At 49.5% G+C, this 7,500-nt stretch overlaps 1 non-coding gene across 1 annotated transcript; it reads left to right on the forward strand.

Moving 5' to 3' along the window:
* The first annotated feature begins 5,315 nt into the window (after nucleotides 1-5,315).
* Nucleotides 5,316-5,470, forward strand: LOC143175821 (5.8S ribosomal RNA). Its single transcript, XR_013000489.1, has one exon. It is a non-coding gene; the product is annotated as a 5.8S ribosomal RNA (ribosomal RNA).
* The last annotated feature ends 2,030 nt before the right edge of the window (nucleotides 5,471-7,500 follow it).

Here is a 7,500-nt window from a genome sequence, read left to right on the forward strand (position 1 = left end):
GTAATAGAACGTTGAGTTGACTTATCGGGTCTTCGTTGGAATTACCGTCGCTGGCATTGTAAACTCCAGATGACCTTGTGATTCCTTCGTCGGGCACTGGTAAAGGGTGGCGATGATGCGTTCTATAATAGAAATACCCGTCGTAGCGTTTCTTCCGAGTCAACCCGCTCACGAAACTCTCTCTCGTCGTGGAATCCCCGCGTCGGAGAGTAAAACGCGAATTCATACTATGAAAACTTACGTCTCTCGACGATGGGACGATCCACGCGAAGAGTTGTTTACGTGCACGCGTATGGTGCGATTGCGTCGATTCGCTTTTCTGTACGGGGAGAAATAGAACGTTGAGTTGACTTATCGGGTCTTCGTTGGAATTACCGTCGCTGGCATTGTAAACTCCAGATGACCTTGTGATTCCTTCGTCGGGCACTGGTAAAGGGTGGCGATGATGCGTTCTATAATAGAAATACCCGTCGTAGCGTTTCTTCGGAGTCAACCCGCTCACGAAACTCTCTCTCGTCGTGGAATCCCCGCGTCGGAGAGTAAAACGCGAATTCATACTATGAAAACTTACGTCTCTCGACGATGGGACGATCCACGCGAAGAGTTGTTTACGTGTACGCGTATGGTGCGATTGCGTCGATTCGCTTTTCTGTACGGGGAGAAATAGAACGTTGAGTTGACTTATCGGGTCTTCGTTGGAATTACCGTCGCTGGCATTGTAAACTCCAGATGACCTTGTGATTCCTTCGTCGGGCACTGGTAAAGGGTGGCGATGATGCGTTCTATAATAGAAATACCCGTCGTAGCGTTTCTTCCGAGTCAACCCGCTCACGAAACTCTCTCTCTCGTCGTGGAATCCCCGCGTCGGAGAGTAAAACGCCGAAGGCTTACTATGAAACTTACGTCTCTCGACGATGGGACGATCCACGCGAAGAGTTGTTACGTGCACGCGTATGGTGCGATTGCGTCGATTCGCTTTTCTGTACGGGGAGTAATAGAACGTTGAGTTGACTTATCGGGTCTTCGTTGGAATTACCGTCGCTGGCATTGTAAACTCCAGATGACCTTGTGATTCCTTCGTCGGGCACTGGTAAAGGGTGGCGATGATGCGTTCTATAATAGAAATACCCGTCGTAGCGTTTCTTCCGAGTCAACCCGCTCACGAAACTCTCTCTCGTCGTGGAATCCCCGCGTCGGAGAGTAAAACGCGAATTCATACTATGAAAACTTACGTCTCTCGACGATGGGACGATCCACGCGAAGAGTTGTTTACGTGCACGCGTATGGTGCGATTGCGTCGATTCGCTTTTCTGTACGGGGAGAAATAGAACGTTGAGTTGACTTATCGGGTCTTCGTTGGAATTACCGTCGCTGGCATTGTAAACTCCAGATGACCTTGTGATTCCTTCGTCGGGCACTGGTAAAGGGTGGCGATGATGCGTTCTATAATAGAAATACCCGTCGTAGCGTTTCTTCCGAGTCAACCCGCTCACGAAACTCTCTCTCGTCGTGGAATCCCCGCGTCGGAGAGTAAAACGCGAATTCATACTATGAAAACTTACGTCTCTCGACGATGGGACGATCCACGCGAAGAGTTGTTTACGTGCACGCGTATGGTGCGATTGCGTCGATTCGCTTTTCTGTACGGGGAGAAATAGAACGTTGAGTTGACTTATCGGGTCTTCGTTGGAATTACCGTCGCTGGCATTGTAAACTCCAGATGACCTTGTGATTCCTTCGTCGGGCACTGGTAAAGGGTGGCGATGATGCGTTCTATAATAGAAATACCCGTCGTAGCGTTTCTTCCGAGTCAACCCGCTCACGAAACTCTCTCTCGTCGTGGAATCCCCGCGTCGGAGGGTAAAACGCGATATATAATAGTATATGCCAGTGGTTCGCGCGCGTCGTCTCTGAGATACGCGGTCGACAGAGTTCCGAAAACACGTGATGTGCCACGATTTCCGTGCGTCTTACATCTTTCGACGATGGGACGATCCACGCGAAGAGAACGTTCGTGCTTGCGTGAGGTGCAACAGCGTCGATTCGCTTTTCTGTACGGGGAGAAATAGAACGTTGAGTTGACTTATCGGGTCTTCGTTGGAATTACCGTCGCTGGCATTGTAAACTCCAGATGACCTTGTGATTCCTTCGTCGGGCACTGGTAAAGGGTGGCGATGATTCGTTCTATAATAGTAATACCCGTCGTAGCGTTTCGACCGATGTCACCCGCCACGAATGTCTCTCTCGACGTGGAAACCCCGCGCCGAAGAGTAAACGCGAAGGCTTACCATACGAAAGAAAACGGTATTATACGCCTGTGGTATGTGCGTCTCGGCTCTGTGATACGCGATCGGCAGAGTTACAAAAAAACGTTGATGGGCCACGATTTCCGTGCGTCTTACATCTTTCGACGATGGGACGATCCACGCGAAGAGTAGTTACGTGCTCGCGCGAGGTGCGATAGCGTCGATTCGCTTTTCTGTACGGGGAGAAATAGAACGATGAGTTGACTTATCGGGTCTTCGTTGGAATTACCGTCGCTGGCATTGTAAACTCCAGATGACCTTGTGATTCCTTCGTCGGGCACTGGTAAAGGGTGGCGATGATTCGTTCTATAATAGAAATACCCGTCGTAGCGATTCGGCCGAGACACCCGCCACGAAACTCTCTCTCGTCGTGGAATCCCCATGTCGGAGAGTAAAACGCGAAGGCTAACTATATAAGAAACATATAGTATTATTTATGCCTGTGGTTCTCCGTTTGTCCTACTCTCAGATACGCGACTCGGAGAGTTACGAATAATCGTGATGGACCACGATTTCTGTACGTCTTACATCTTTCGACGATGGGACGATCCACGCGAAGAGATCATTCCTGCTTGCGTGAGGTGCGATAGCGCCGATTCGCTTTTCTGTACGGGGAGAAATAGAACGATGAGTTGACTTATCGGGTCTTCGTTGGAATTACCGTCGCTGGCATTGTAAACTCCAGATGACCTTGTGATTCCTTCGTCGGGCACTGGTAAAGGGTGGCGATGATTCGTTCTATAATAGAAATACCCGTCGTAGCGATTCGGCCGTGTCACCCGCCACGAAAATCTCTCTCGTCGTGGAATCCCCGCGTCGTAGAGTAAACGCGAAGGCTTGCTATAGAAGACTATAGTTTATACGCCTGTGGTTCACCGGTTGCCTGCTCTCCGGGGTACGCGATCGCGCAGGAGTTACGGAAGAACTTGATGGGCCACGATCTCCAAGCGGCTATATCTTTCGACGATGGGACGATTCACGCGAAGAGAACGTTCGTGCATGCGTGAGGTGCGATAGCGTTGATTCGCTTGTCTGTACGGGGAGAAATAGAACGATGAGTTGACTTATCGGGTCTTCGTTGGAATTACCGTCGCTGGCATTGTAAACTCCAGATGACCTTGTGATTCCTTCGTCGGGCACTGGTAAAGGGTGGCGATGATTCGTTCTATAATAGAAATACCCGTCGTAGCGTTTCGACCGATGTCACCCGCCACGAAATTCTCTCTCGTCGTGGAATCCCCGCGTCGGAGAGTAACCGCCGAAGGCTTGCTATAGAAGACTATAGTTTATACGCCTGTGGTTCACCGGTTGCCGGCTCTCCGGGGCACGCGATCGCGCGAAGGTTACGGAGGGACGTGAAGCGCCCGAGCAATGAAACGTCCGCAGGAGGAAACGAGCAACCGCCGAACATTGTTTCGCGACGTTTCCATAATGTATTGTCGTTTCGCTCGCATCCCGCTTCTTTCCCCTAGTTTCCTCGACGCGTAGTTTCGCAGCCTTAGTGGACGAATCATTCTCGATTCGAGGAAAGATATGCAGTGGGGCGTGCAATGAGCCCGCCAGAGACCACGATCTCCAATGCGTCTTTACATCTTTCGACGATGGGATGATCCACGCGAAGAGAACGTTCGTGCTTGCGCGAGGTGCGTTAGCGTCGATTCGCTTTTCTGTACGGGGAGAAATAGAACGATGAGTTGACTTATCGGGTCTTCGTTGGAATTACCGTCGCTGGCATTGTAAACTCCAGATGACCTTGTGATTCCTTCGTCGGGCACTGGTAAAGGGTGGCGATGATTCGTTCTATAATAGAAATACCCGTCGTAGCGATTCGGCCGAGTCACCCGCCACGAAACTGTCTCTCTTTCGTCGTGGAAACCCCGCGTCGGAGAGTAAAACGCGCGAAGGCTGTGACTGTAACATATATATATACAGTATACAATGCCTGTGGTTTTTGCGCGTGTCGGCTCTTCGGTATACGCGATCGGCCAGAGTTACGGAGGGACGGTGAAGCGCACGAGAAATTGAAACGGCCGCACGATTGGAACCGAGCAACCGTCGAACATTGTTTCGCGACGTTTCCATAATGCGTTTTCGTTTCGCTCGCATACCGCTTCTTTTCCCCTAGTCTCTGAGACGCGTTTTCGAGCCGTTCTTCTACTATCGATTCTCGTAGAGAGAAGGGACCGGGTAGTCTGGAAGTGGAACCCGCATCTTGCGTGTACCGTACACGGAATTGAGAGGACCGGCCGTGAAGCTCGTTTTAAAGCCGTGCGTCTGACACCCAACTCTTGCGCGCCAATTTCGCGGCAAGAGATAATATGGGACGAATGACCGGCAAAGAGCCAGCTGTGAAGTCTGTTTTTTTAATCGAATCCGTGGACGTGTGTATGCCGTAGCGTCGCTCGTCGTGTTCGTTCATGGTCGTTCCGAGAGAAAGAACGAAAGCGGTAACGAAGGGACCGGCCGTGAAGCTCGTTTTAAAGCCGCGCGTCTGACACCCAACTCTTGCGCGCCAATTTCGCGGCAAGAGATAACATGGGACGAATGACCGGCAAAGAGCCAGCTGTGAAGTCTTTTTTCATTATTTGCTTTCAATCGATCGATCGGTACGATTCGTGCAACGTTTCGCGCGATGCGACGCGAAAACATGCGCGCAACAATAGATGCGTCTGATCGGAAGAACGCGAGGGTCGACTGCACGCGATGGATTCAGTATCGGGTAGGATACAAAATATATCCCCGTCGTTTCCACGCGTGCGAGTCTTCTGCGTCTTTCGCGGGTTTTTGAATGCACTATACGCCCGGAACGTCGAGAAATATATACATATTACTTGAACGTTTTTCGTCTCGAAAGGCTTCGGTGTCGTCTCCAAGGCGACGCCTGAATCTCCTTCGCGCGCTGGTCGGAGATTCAGGTATCAACTTTTATCTTCTCTTTGAAAGAAGAGAGATATTAGGTCGAACAAATGAGAATAAAATTATATATGTGAAATATAAAATTTATACGATTACCCTGAACGGTGGATCACTTGGCTCGTGGGTCGATGAAGAACGCAGCTAATTGCGCGTCAACGTGTGAACTGCAGGACACATGAACATCGACATTTCGAACGCACATTGCGGTCCACGGATACAATTCCTGGACCACGCCTGGCTGAGGGTCGTTTACGTACCATACACTGCTTGCGTAGCTCTGTCAAATCCCCGCCGTCGTTCACCTCTTCGGATCGAACGTTTTTTTACCGAAGGGCGCAAAGAACGTTTCTGAGTCGGGTTAAGAGAAGGATGCTACGTACGAGCGAACGATGGGTGTCTCGTCGGCGTTTGTCGCGGACACGCGAAAATTCTGTGAATTTCACGGACAGTGTACGTTCTAGTTGTTGCAAAACGATCGGAATCGTTTGTATGGACTCGCGTGAGTGTTCGCGGCGTCGTGCGTCGTTCAATTACGACCGCCCGCGGATACCGCTCCACTGCGATATGGATCTGAGCGACAACTTTTTCGGCTGTTCGTGAGATGAACGGTTTCGTGTGTTTAGAAAAATTTTTTTTCCCGCGCTCCCGACGTCACCTGAAATGATGCGTCAGAGGTGAAAGAAAATATTAAGAAGTCGAGAGAGAGAGAGACTACACACGTTTTATTCATATTTTGTATACCGTGCGTGAGACGGATGTGCACGACACGTCGTATGTCGGTATATTACCGACTGGCCCCAGGGAGATTGTTTTCTTCCTCTCTTACGAATGAGATGTACGTTTCGGAGGATCGTCGTTACCGAAACACACGGCAAAACGAGACTTCTCGCAGCAGAACCTTTATACACAATACACATCGACTCTTTTTACCCCGAGAGAGAGAGAGAAAAGGTGTATTTCTTTTTTTTATTTTTCGAATTCGACGCACGAACGCTTTGACGACTGGAGAAAAACACGGTGTGTGTTAAAATCGTGCGGGACGAGCATGCGTATTCGTAACGGGTCGAATAGTTCTTATTCCCCGTCGTCGCGTGTCCTCGCTGGACCACCACCGTGCGCTTCCGCCACGTTCAGTTGAATTTCGAAATATATATATATAAAAAGAATCACCATATACTCTCTTTCGGGAGGTGTATTTTTATCGGTTTCTGCTATAGAGAAGAGACGGAGATCGTGTTGTGAGGTGTAACGTTTCTGTATCCCCGTTTCGGAGGATCGTCGTTATCGGCGGAACACACGTCAAAACGAGACTTCTCGCAGAACCTTTATACACAATACACATCGACTCTTTTACCCCGAGAGAGAGAAAAGGTGTTTTTCTTTTTTTTTTATTTTTCGAATTCGACGCACGAACGCTTTGACGACTGGAGAAAAACACGGTGTGTGTTAAAATCGTGCGGGACGAGCATGCGTATTCGTAACGGGTCGAATAGTTCTTATTCCCCGTCGTCGCGTGTCCTCGCTGGACCACCACCGTGCGCTTCCGCCACGTTCAGTTGTATTTCGAAATATATATATATATAAAAAGAATCACCATATACTCTCTTTCGGGAGGTGTATTTTTATCGGTTTCTGCTATAGAGAAGAGACGGACGATCGTGTGTGACACCACGTGGTAACGTTTCCGTATCCCCGTAAAATACGTTTATCTTTTCTCGTAGAAAAGAGAGAGGAAGAGGCAGGAGCTCCTCTTTGGCGAGGCTTTCGAACGTCGCGTCCCGTCCGCCGGAATATAATGATATAAATATATAACCGCCGCCGACTTTGTGCGAAAGCGTTGAAACGAACGCGTCGGTCGCCCCATGGTGTGTGTTTGTCGTGTCTTCTTTTCCTCTTCTGCACTTCTCTTCACTGTCGATCGCGAGACCGCGCGAGATCCGCTTCGGTCGTCCAGTCCCCGAAAATTCTTCTCGGACGGGCGTTAAAGTTAACCGGAGCGCGAGATCGTCTAGCGAGAGTCTTTTTCGCGATCGAGTAAAATGTGATAGAAGAAGGAGAAGAGTGTAAAAAGAGAATATAGACACGCGACGCAGCAGAGACCACTGGTGAGGCGCATAAGACGCGTTCGCGAACGATTTTTCGCGACGATACGGAGTCGCGCGTGTCGCGGTATATTTATCATTTATATACGTTATAATATGAATATTGTTGTGTTCGAACGCACTCTCCTCTAGACTTTGTTTTTTTTGCCTTTGAGCGATTTTTATGAAATTCGATT

The sequence above is a fragment of the Nomia melanderi genome, unplaced genomic scaffold (genome assembly GCF_051020985.1).
Source record: "Nomia melanderi isolate GNS246 unplaced genomic scaffold, iyNomMela1 scaffold0206, whole genome shotgun sequence".
NCBI lineage: Eukaryota > Metazoa > Arthropoda > Insecta > Hymenoptera > Halictidae > Nomia > Nomia melanderi.